This window comes from Bos taurus, chromosome 13 (genome assembly GCF_002263795.3).
Source record: "Bos taurus isolate L1 Dominette 01449 registration number 42190680 breed Hereford chromosome 13, ARS-UCD2.0, whole genome shotgun sequence".
NCBI lineage: Eukaryota > Metazoa > Chordata > Mammalia > Artiodactyla > Bovidae > Bos > Bos taurus.
Window position 1 is genome coordinate 11,904,398 of NC_037340.1, and position 12,585 is coordinate 11,916,982.

Here is a 12,585-nt window from a genome sequence, read left to right on the forward strand (position 1 = left end):
AACAGATGCCTAAGCAAGAGCGGACTTTTCTCTCCCCATCCTGTGCCACCTGACAGGGCTAGGCATCTGTCCCAGAGCAAAGACAGACTGATAGACAGATTTTAAGTCCTTTCCAGTGGGAGGAATTCACCACTCAGTGCAATTAACTGTGAGTCTTCGGGGCAAGTGCTCCTCCTGAACCCCAACTCTTGAGAGAGCAGTCTGTCTTCAAGGCCTGCATCTAATTATAGAAAGCCAAGAGACAGAAGATAGGCAGTCCACAGAAGAACCAAGTGCAATATGTCAGAGCAAAGATCTGCCCACGGTCACGGGCCAAGTCACAGTCTGCCCCACCCTCCACATGCCTGGCATATGCAGACACCGTCTCGACTCCGCCAGAACAGCAATTAGGAAACGGAAATACATAAAACCCAGGGCAGATTTATCAGAGTGATATATGGTATTAGACATTCCCAGTGGCATTTGGTCACTGCCAATGGCTTTCATCCAAAAAAGCCAATTCATAACAACTTGAGGGACTCCTCCACCCAGCAGCTGCTCTTCCTGCTCGTGTGTGTCTGGGGATGAACTGAGGTGAATTCTCCTCCCAGTGAGGGTTCCTAGGCAGAAGGAATGTGAAGGGTTACGGACTCGCTCCCGGGGAAAGGGGGGATGGGAGGGATTGGGATTGACACAAATATACTACTGATGCTATATATAAAGCAGATAGCTAAGGGGAACCTGCTGTGCAGCACAGCGAACTCTTCTCGGTGCTCTGTGGTAGCCTAAATGGGGAGGAAATTCAAAACAGAGGGGATGTATGTATACATATGTGTGCTAAGTCACTTCTGTCATGTCCGACTCTGCAGCCCCATGGACTATAGCCTGCCAGGCTCCTCTGTCCACGGAATTCTCCAGGAAAGAATACTGAAGTGAGTTGCCATGCCCTCCTCCAGGGGATCTTCCCGACTCAGGGATAGAACCCGTGTCTCTTAGGTCTCCTGCTTGGGCAGGCGGGTTCTTTACCACTAGCGCCACCTGGGAAGCCCATGTATATGTATAGCTGTACAGCCGAAACTAACACAGCTTGGTAAAGGAACTCGAATAAAAATTGATTCTTAAAAAATGGTTATGTTGGAAAAATTTGATAAGCCTTTTCACTCATTACCTCTCTAAAGGAGAAAGAAGTTATATGAATAACTGGAGGCACTGGATGTTACGTACCACTTGACATTTACAAAGTGCTTTGGCCCATTTCAATGAATCCAATTCATACGGCAACCCAAGAAGTACACAGGAAGTTACTGTCCTCTGTTTTGCAGAGGAAGATACTGAGGCCCAGGTGATAAGGGTCAAAAAGGAAAACGCAGGTTTCCTAACCTTTCCCAGGTCCTTTTCAAGACACTCTGCTAGGCTGCTAGCAGGGAGCCTGCCCCACAAGAGGGGAGGGTCAGACACTGCCTTTCGGTGAGCTGTCTCCTGTCCTCCCGCCCCGAGGGTGCAAACCCACCTCACGGCCTCGCTGAGCCAAATGGTGTGCATCTATCCAGCTTTAAGCTTTCCAAAGACCGAGCTCACTGGTCTTCAGGGGATATAAGATAAGCATAAATTGCTATTGTTCCTACAATAAACATAAATCACTGGAAGACACTTTCCCATTCCAAGAAAGCTAATTAAAAATATCAGAAGCAGAAACTCCTGAATGAAGAGTGGGGGCACTTTCAGTGTAATTACACAACAAAGTCAGGCATGTGTCTGCTTGTGTGCAGTAGGGGGGAAGGAGAGGGAGACAGGCAGAGAGAGGAAGGCTGGAAAGGGGCTGGTCACAGGAAGGAAGACAGCAAGAAAAATGATCTGAGAGCCAGAAAGTCTCCAGACAACCCAGGGAAATAAATTCCTAAGAACGCAAGTAGGGACTGAGAGTTACCAAGTTATACAAAATACAGGGAGGTCAGAGCAGGTCGCGCTCCACAGCTGTAAGATACAAGTGCTGGGCATTTCATACTGGGCGGGAGAGCCTTCCAGCCAGACTGAGCCACACCTGAAGCTTGAACTGGTGGTCTGTGTGGGGGCCGCTCCTGGCTGGCACCCCCTTGTCCTCCCTCCATGATCTGACTCCTCCTTTTGTCACCCTTGACTAGAACCAGGAGCGCTGGCCACTGGGAGGTGGCAAGGGTCGACCAAGTGCTAACCCAGGGCTCTCCTGCTGCTCATCCTATTGGTCTCTTGTGTGACCTCTGACGGCGGTAGCCTCCTTCCTAAAACTCCCTCCTTCCTGGTTCTATGACAGCTCTGTCCTCCCATCTATACATCCAACTTCTCTCAGGGCCACCTGTTCCTCCTCTTATCAAATGTCAGCGATCCCCTAAGTCCCATCCTCAGCCCAGCCTTTATCCTAGTCTACGCCCTCCCCTGGAAAATCTGGGGGTGTTTCCTGTTTCCACACCACCACCTATCTCCTCATGGCCCCCTAACCTTGATCTAAATTGTAACCTCCCTCATCTCATCTCATGTGCAAATCTCATCTTTCCAGCTGCCCACTAGGGTCCTAGTATCTTCTTCCCCAAACTTCTATCTCTTATACCCGCTCTCATTTCTGTAGATCTAGGAAACCAGCCTAGAACTCAACCTCATTTTTTTTTAAATTTTATTTTTAAACTTTACATAATTTTATTAGTTTTGCCAAATATCAAAATGAATCCGCCACAGGTATACATGTGTTGCCCATCCTGAACCCTCCTCCCTCCTCCCTCCCCATACCATCCCTCTGGGTCGTCCCAGTGCACCAGCCCCAAGCATCCAGTATCGTGCATTGAACCTGGACTGGCATCTCGTTTCATACGTGATATTTTACATGTTTCAATGCCATTCTCCCAAATCTTCCCACCCTCTCCCTCTCCCATAGAGTCCATAAGACTGTTCTATACATCAGTGTCTCTTTTGCTGTCTCGTACACAGGGTTATTGTTACCATCTTTCTAAATTCCATATATATGCGTTAGTATACTGTATTGGTGTTTTTCCTTCTGGCTTACTTCACTCTGTATAATAGGCTCCAGTTTCATCCATCTCATTAGAACTGATTCAAATGAATTCTTTTTAATGGCTGAGTAATACTCCATTGTGTATATGTACCACTGCTTTCTTATCCATTCATCTGCTGATGGACATCTAGGTTGCTTCCATGTCCTGGCTATTATAAACAGTGCTGCGATGAACATTGGGGTACACGTGTCTCTTTCCCTTCTGGTTTCCTCAGTGTGTATGCCCGGCAGTGGGATTGCTGGATCATAAGGCAGTTCTATTTCCAGTTTTTTAAGGAATCTCCACACTGTTCTCCATAGTGGCTGTACTAGTTTGCATTCCCACCAACAGTGTAAGAGGGTTCCCTTTTCTCCACACCCTCTCCAGCATTTATTATTTGTAAACTTTTGGATCACAGCCATTCTGACTGGTGTGAAATGGTACCTCATAGTGGTTTTGATTTGCATTTCTCTGATAATGAGTGATGTTGAGCATCTTTTCATGTGTTTGTTAGCCCTCTGTATGTCTTCTTTGGAGAAATGTCTATTTAGTTCTTTGGCCCATTTTTTGATTGGGTCATTTATTTTTCTGGAGTTGAGCTGTAGGAGTTGCTTGTATATTTTTGAGATTAGTTGTTTGTCAGTTGCTTCATTTGCTATTATTTTCTCCCATTCTGAAGGCTGTCTTTTCACCTTGCTAATAGTTTCCTTTGATGTGCAGAAGCTTTTAAGGTTAATTAGGTCCCATTTGTTTATTTTTGCTTTTATTTCCAATATTCTGGGAGGTGGGTCATAAAGGATCCTGCTGTGATGTACGTCAGAGAGTGTTTTGCCTATGTTCTCCTCTAGGAGTTTTATAGTTTCTGGTCTTACGTTTAGATCTTTAATCCATTTTGAGTTTATTTTTGTGTATGGTGTTAGAAAGTGTTCTAGTTTCATTCTTTTACAAGTGGTTGACCAGATTTCCCAGCACCACTTGTTAAAGAGATTGTCTTTAATCCATTGTATATTCTTGCCTCCTTTGTCAAAAATAAGGTGTCCATATGTGCATGGATTTATCTCTGGGCTTTCTATTTTGTTCCATTGATCTATATTTCTGTCTTTGTGCCAGTACCATACTGTCTTGATAACTGTGGCTTTGTAGTAGAGCAAAAGCCCCAGTCCAGACAGCTTCACAGATGAATTTTACCAAAAATTTAGAGAAGAGCTAACACCTATCCTGCTCAAACTCTTCCAGAAAATTGCAGAGGAAGGTAAACTTCCAAACTCATTCTATGAGGCCACCATCACCCTAATACCAAAACCTGACAAAGATCCCACAAAAAAAGAAAACTACAGGCCAGTATCACTGATGAACATAGATGCAAAAATCCTTAACAGAATTCTAGCAATCAGAATCCAACAACACATTAAAAAGATCATACACCATGACCAAGTGGGCTTTATCCCAGGGATGCAAGGATTCTTCAATATCCGCAAATCAATCAATGTAATACACCACATTAACAAATTGAAAAATAAAAACCATATGATTATCTCAGTAGATGCAGAGAAAGCCTTTGACAAAATTCAACACCCATTTATGATAAAAACTCTCCAGAAAGCAGGAATAGAAGGAACATACCTCAACATAATAAAAGCTATATATGACAAACCCACAGCAAACATTATCCTCAATGGTGAAAAATTGAAAGTATTTCCTCTAAAGTCAGGAACAAGACAAGGGTGCCCACTTTCACCATTACTATTCAACATAGTTTTGGAAGTTTTGGCCACAGCAATCAGAGCAGAAAAAGAAATAAAAGGAATCCAAATTGGAAAAGAAGAAGTAAAACTCTCACTATTTGCAGATGACATGATCCGCTACATAGAAAACCTTAAAGACTCCACCAGAAAATTACTAGAACTAATCAATGACTATAGTAAAGTTGCAGGATATAAAATCAACACACAGAAATCCCTTGCATTCCTATACACTAATAATGAGAAAACAGAAAGAGAAATTAAGGAAACAATTCCATTCACCATTGCAACGGAAAGAATAAAATACTTAGGAATATATCTACCTAAAGAAACTAAAGACCTATACATAGAAAACTATAAAACACTGGTGAAAGAAATCAAAGAGGACACTAATAGATGGAGAAATATACCATGTTCATGGATTGGAAGAATCAATATAGTGAAAATGAGTATACTACCCAAAGCAATTTATAGATTCAATGCAATCCGTATCAAGCTACCAACAGTATTCTTCACAGAGCTAGAACAAATAATTTCACAATTTGTATGGAAATACAAAAAACCTCGAATAGCCAAAGCGACCTTGAGAAAGAAGAATGGAACTGGAGGAATCAACCTCATTTCTTTCCCACTTCCACCACCAAGTAGATCCAGGTTTCCACTAACAAGACTCTCAGATGACCATCTGTCTTTCCATCCCTACACCACTGCTTTGAGTTCCAGTTATTCCATTCAGGACTCTCTCCTGGCTCCTCTGGCCTCAGTAAGCCTACTTTCCACCACTGCTGTTGCTGCTGCTGCTAAGTCGCTTCAGTCGTGTCCGACTCTGTGTGACCCCAGAGACAGCAGCCCACCAGGCTCCCCCGTCCCTGGGATTCTCAAGGCAATCACACTATCTTCTACCTATTCCTGGAATTATTTTTCCAAAGCAAAGATCTGATTATGTGACTACCCTACTTAAAACACTGAGGCTTCAAATCTACACAGCATAAAGGTTAAACTCCTTTGCAAGTTTCCATGGCATTCAATGGGCTTTCTGGTGGTTCAGACGGTAAAGAATCTGCCTGCAATGCAGGAGATCTAGGTTTGATCTCTGAGTCGGAAGATCACCTGGAGAAGGAAATGGCAACCCACTCCAGAATTCTTGCCTGGAGAATTATATGCACAGAGGAGCCTGGCAGGCTACAGTCCATGGGGTTACAAAGAATCAGACACAACTGAGTGACCAATACTTTCACTTCCATGACATTCAAAGCTCTCTGCAATTTGACCCCAACCTGAAAACTCCTCCACCACTAAGCCATCCTCCCCAGCAAAAACATGCCCCACCATGCACGCATCATCTCCACTCAACCACAAAGGTCAGCTGGCATTTCCCAAATACACCCATGTCCTTTCACACCTTGAGGTGGGTTCCAGTCCACCCATCTCCTCTCTTTCTTGAATACCATTCCTTTTTCTTTCTGCTTGGCAAAACTCTGTTTATATTTTTAAAGGGCCTAGTTGATATATTTCCTTATCTTTGAAGGCTTTCTTAATTGTCTTCCCAGCAGACAGAATGAGGCCGTCATTCTGAGGCTCACACACTTGACTCACACCTCTATTGCCTTATGCACACATGCCATTTGTGGCCTTTTGTGTGCTTCCCTATATGTGAGCAGAATTCCTAAGTTGTTCTTTTCTGTGTCTCCATTCCTAACAATGTTTGGCACTAAACGATGCCCAAGGCAGTTTGATGATCACCATTACCTGAGGCTCTCCTTGGATTCTCCCCTATGCTGCAGATGCACCAAGTAAATGATGTTCTCCAATGACCTTCCACTCAGTGTAGGGGAAAAATACTGTTCCTTTCCTCCTTTATAATGTAGTCCTCTGAGTTTCTATGCAAGCCTATGCAGAAAGATCCTCAACGGTTTCTCTCGAAGCATACATATTCTTTGCACCTTTCCAGATATATTTTAAACTGTATGCCTATGTACCTGAATGCTTAAATCATATTCTGCTGCTGCTAAATCACTTCAGTCGTGTCTGACTCTGTGCAACCCCATAGACGGCAGCCCACCAGGCTCCCCCATCCCTGGGATTCTCCAGGCTAGAACACTGGAGTGGGGTGCCGTTTCCTTCTCCAATGCATGAAAGTGAAAAGTGAAAGTGAAGTTTCTCGTGTCCGACTCTTAGCGACCCCATGGACTGCAGCCTACCAGTCTCCTCCATCCATGGGATTTTCCAGGCAAGAATACTGGAGTGGTGTGCCATTGCCTTCTCTGTAAATCATATTCTACACTTGGATAATCCTGAGGTCACTAATTTGTGAATTTATGGCATGATATTTCTCCCCATAAATCATTATCTTGATTATAGAAGTAAAATTCGTTAGGAAAATGGAGAGGGCAGATTTTTAGATAGGTAAAGGACTTTAGGAAATGCATAATCATGGGGGAAATAAAAATCCCAGGGACTTGAAAATGGTATTTCTTCAAGTTGTGACAAGATACTTCTTTGAGTTTCAAAGAAAACTATTCTATTTTTTAAAAACACAACACATTTCCAATTAAATTAAATCTTTATGATGAATTACTGAAAAGGTCAAAGAAAAAAGTTCTTCATGAAGTGCTAAGTATTTTCATCTCCTGAAGATAAGCTGCACAAATTACAAAAGCTGTATCTTTCCCCCTTTTCTTCCACATTTCAAAGCAAATCACATCATTACCCAGAGGTACACCTTACTCTGATTGTAAGCCAGGCACGCTGGAGAAAATAAACAATCTTTTGAGAGCTGAATTTCCAAGACTCGAGGGAAATGTCATATTTTCTATATTGACTAAAGAATTCTAAATGACTCCCCTTGCTTCTAACTTCATAAATAATGGCTCTGAAAAAGACGCTTTGTTTCTGCTTCATCTAGTTAGTTGTAAGAATGGAACTCTGGTGTTGTAATGAGAACTATCCATGCCATAGACTATCCCTGCTATGAAGTTCAGTCAGTGATTGGCACCCAGTCCTCTATGAGTGAAATGATTCCCAACTCGTAACTGACTAATGGAAAAGCAAGCAAAGAAGTGGGTCGGGTTCCAGAAAGTCCTTATATTCTTGAGCTCCCTAGAAAAAGCAGCACAAAATCCATGTGCATCAAGGATACCTTGCTTTAAATAGACATTTAAGGGTTTTGTGAATCACAGTTAGACATTTACCTTCCAGGTGTTAAAGAAAACTCCTAGGGCCATTCAGAGCACCTTACCCCCAGATGTGCTGCAATATATTGAGACTAGAACTCAGAGCACAGCCACACCCACAGATTCACTGGATAACACAACTGCTCACTACCAATTCTGATCATAAAAAGTAAACACAAGAATCTATAGGGAGGAGGGATAAATTAGGAATATGGGATATATACCCACTACATATGTATATATATACCACTACATATAAAGTAGATAAACAAGGATTTACTGCATAGCACAGGGAACTATATTCAATATCTTGTAATAATCCATAATGGAAAATCTATAATGAAATACATACACACATATATATGGACAACTGAATCACTTTGCTGTACACTTGAAACTAACACAATATTTTAAATCAACTATACTTCAATTTTTAAAAAAGAGGATCTCTGGATTCTGCTTTCTTGATTTCTATGATCTATAATCTGAAGTTGTTAAGAACAAATATCAGGTAGTACCTAAGAAGAGGAGCTGATGTGCCGGCTCCCCTAAGTGCACATAATGTTAAAATAAACTCTTTTCACAAACAAGAGCAATTGCATCACAAAATATACAAACATTTAGTCTCTGACCACCTGCTATGACTTGTATATTTTCGGTGCTCCCCACGTCCATATGATTGAACTGGTGAAACCTCTAAAAGACACCGCTGATTTTTAAGCAAAATCAGGAATTCCAGAGCTGTCTTTCTGATTCATGAGAGTACACTAAAGTGGCCACTTGATAAAATTATATCCATCCCAAATTAGACCAAGAAATAATCAGATGCTGCTGAAATGATATGCCCTATTAGTTTAGAGCCAGCTATTACTTGTCCATTGAGCTTCCAAGCTTCTGAATCATTCTACATGCAAATCAGATTGGCTGTGTTATTGTCTTTATTAACACCATCACCTCTAGCCCACTGTTACTACTACAACCTGCAACTGGACAGGCAGATGTTACCCCAGGCTCTGGACGGTAAATCTAAAATGTTCTTTTCCACTAAGCCTACTGTTTTTCCCGGTGTCAGGGCCAGGACAATATTAAGGGCTGATGGGGAGGAAAAGAAAAAAATCTAATCAGTAGAAATGAAGTTGGTAATATTTGGCTTGAGACAACAGAGAAACAAACAGGTGCCTTTGAGACCTCTTGTTCCAGAGCAGAATCAATTCTCAAAATAGGAAAACCTATGTGCTCACCCCAATAGTTGTCTTACTGACCCCAGAGAATCCAAACGGATAATAACAGGAGTGGAGTCAGATGGTCTCAGTGTCTAAACTCTCCAGGCAGAAATGAGGCAATTTTAGAAGTGGCAATAACTCTTTCTGGTAGAATCTTCACTTAAATATCTTCACTAATTCATATACCATAAATGACATTGTATGCTAATTCAGTCCAGTGACCTAAAGAAAGACATGCCCGATATGAATAAAGCTCTGACAAGCAAGCAGAGAGAGAAGTCTTAATTCAACAATAAATATGTGTGCACGAAAACTGACATCCCTTCATTAATAGATATAACATCTATTACTTTAAGTGTGTTTCCTCAAATCCTCCATTTGACAATTACATAGTATTACTCATGATAGTTCACAGCGACGCTTCAGCTAGAAGTAACACAAACTTCCTTTTTTCAAGAAAAAAAAAGTATAACAAGCCCTCATTAATTTTGATCCGTGTCTCACCAGCCAGCTCACATAAGTGACATTTTCTTAACTTTAGTAAGGAAGACTCCCATTAAAAATAGCTATTCTTTTTCACCCAGAAATACCCTCTTCTTCTTCTTCAACTGGCAAATTCCACAATGACTAGCCACCAGATTCTAAAACAGCTTCAAGAGCCATGACAGAAATGTTCTTAAACATTCATCCGATTAGTGTGATTGTTGCCCAGATCAATTCTCATTCTAAGCACATCCCGCATCTAAAGCCACTGGAGTGGGCGATGGCGACGCTCGTCACAGGGAAAGCTGCAAAACAGCACTGTCTTGCGGGTGGCAACTTGGGTTCCTTAAGGTCCTTCTTGGCGCTAAATCTTTCCAGCTAACTGCTTCACTGATCCAAATGCAGAAGAGAAATAAATTCCAAATGAATGCCTCCTGCCGTATTTTAAAGAACACACTTCATTTAATAGCACAACTTTCCCCTTCACTTCTCTGCTGTGGTCCCATGTCTTCTCTCTGCTCTTCTCCAGTCACTTGTGAAAGGCTGATTCGGAACTCGAGTGAGTCAGTCATTTTTTCCTCAGCACATCCACAGGGAGCATTCATGGAAGCCTGGTTTTTGGAGGGGATGGCAGAATAAAAGATTCCGTTCTTCTGGGATTACAGAATCTCCTGTAGCCATGGCTAAAGGGCCGGCAACACTGAAAGGCGCGTGAGGTATACTTGTGGGTTACACATGCCTTTGCTGCAAGAACGCCTTTTACTTGGATGATGTGGTGATGACTTGGATGAAACTAAACTCCCAGGATCTTCTCTTTGTTCCTTGGTCAACCGTGCAGACCTAAGAGACCTGCAGCCTTCATAGATCTCCTCTTTGGCCAAGATTCTCCTGACAGAGGTGGCTCTTCAGAATGCCCCGGCCCTTTCTCACTCCCATTTCTCATGGCGGGGTAACCAGACCTAGTGTACATTCATGTCCCACTGCTAAGAAGATCCAGCATCCCCCTGATGCCAAATCCACAGGCTTCGGAGGGACTGGGAACAAGGGGTGGGCAAAACCATAACCCCTAAGCCAGGAGGGACATTTATGGTTAACCCAGCTGGAGAAGGCGATGGCATCCCACTCCAGTACTCCTGCCTGGAAAATCCCATGGATGGAGGAGCCTGGTAGGCTGCAGTCCATGGGGTCGCTACGAGTCGGACACGACTGAGCGACTTCACTTTCACTTTTCACTTGCATGCACTGGAGAAGGAAATGGCAACCCACTCCAGTGTTCTTGCCTGGAGAATCCCTGGGATGGGGGAGCCTGGTGGGCTGCCATCTATGGGGTCGCACAGAGTCGGACACGACTGAAGCAACTTAGCAGCAGAAGCAGCTGGCCATTCCTCATACGGTCATTTTCACTCACTGGTAGGCTTGTATTTGAAACCCTCTTTTAAGCTTATTTGAATTCTTGCTCAGGGCAGATGTAACAATAGGTAACTTCAAGGGAAATGCCCTTGAGCTCCATGACAACCAAACTTACACAACAAGGTGCCCTTTCATAGGTCTTTCAAGCTCCCCCATTAAAAAATAGAGAGAAAGAGTCCTTATTGCTATAATAATTACTACATTAAAAAGACATTTGGCTGTATCTATTGAAAGAAAACAGGAGGCCTAATAAAACTTGGTTTAAAAAAAACCAATATAAGTTTGAAGTAGCAAAGCACTGTAAATATCCTACATCAAATCTCAGAGCTATTGCAGCTTTTGGTTTGAGACCACCAAAATAAAGCAAATATCACAAAAAAGTCACATGAATTCTTTGGTTTCTCAGTGCGTATAAAAGTTATGCTTATGCTACATTGTAGTCTATTAGGTATACAAGAGCATTACATCTAAAAAAGCAATGCACATGCCTTAGTTTTAAAATATTCACGGCTGAAAAGTGCTAACATCTGAGCCTTCAGTAAGTTGTTGTCTTTTTGCAATAGTGACGTCAAACATCACTGATCACAGATCACCATCACAAACACTCTAATGGTTTAAAAGTTTGAAACATCGTGAGAATTGCCAAAATGTGACACAGACACATGAACTGGGCCAATGCTGTTAGAAAAGGGGCACCAACAAAGCTGCTCAATGCAGGGTTGCCCCAAACCTCCCACTTAGTAGAAAACGCAGTGAAACACAATAAAGTGAAGCGAAAGAAAATGAAGTCTGCTTGTGTCCATCAACAGGAAATTGACCGAGTAAATTACAGCCTAAAAATACAAGGAACTATTATGCAGTCATGTAAAATAATTAAGCAGACTTACGTGGGCTACTATGGAATTGTACCCAAGATACATTGTTAAGTGAAAAAATAAAGGTGTACAGCAGTGTCTTTTGTGTTACTGTTTGCATCTCACACACACACACACACACACAGGCACACATACACACACAATTTCTGAGAAGACAGACAAGAAGCAAGTAACACTATTTCTTCCAGGGAGAGTCCTAAGAATGAGGCTTGCTGGAAGACTTCCTTCCCACCCATTTTATGAAGTACCCAGTGATGTACATGCACTGTTTTTCCATTAAAAGTTATTTAATGAGGTAGAGAAAATTTTGGAAAAAGAGAATAACCAGTAACTATCTATGCAAAATGACTACCCAGCTAGTTAAAGGCTTATACTAGAAGTCCAGATGGATTAACCAACTAGCTATATGTTATTGACAAAATGTCAGCAACAATCCCATTACAGAGCCAAGTTCACGCTTGTGCTGGGTGGAGACTAGTGGACAAAAGCAGAACAATGTGGCAGATGTTACACGCGAGAGGCGCCTGGGAGGAGGAGAATTTTCCAGGAGACAAGGCTAAGCAATGCTATGTGCGCCCATGTGTGTGTAGAGCTACAAAACACACCCTCTCTGTTCACAGCACTGCAGCAGCCTTCGGTGGACAGAACAGTGCCCCCCTAAAGACGACCACGTTCTA

The 12,585-nt window shown here is 42.4% G+C and overlaps 1 protein-coding gene across 2 annotated transcripts in view; it reads right to left on the reverse strand.

Annotated features, from left to right (window-relative positions):
* The window catches only part of CAMK1D (calcium/calmodulin dependent protein kinase ID), a 394,574-nt gene that overhangs the window by 236,016 nt on the left and 145,973 nt on the right, over positions 1 to 12,585 (reverse strand). The gene's annotated exons all lie outside the window — the stretch shown is intronic.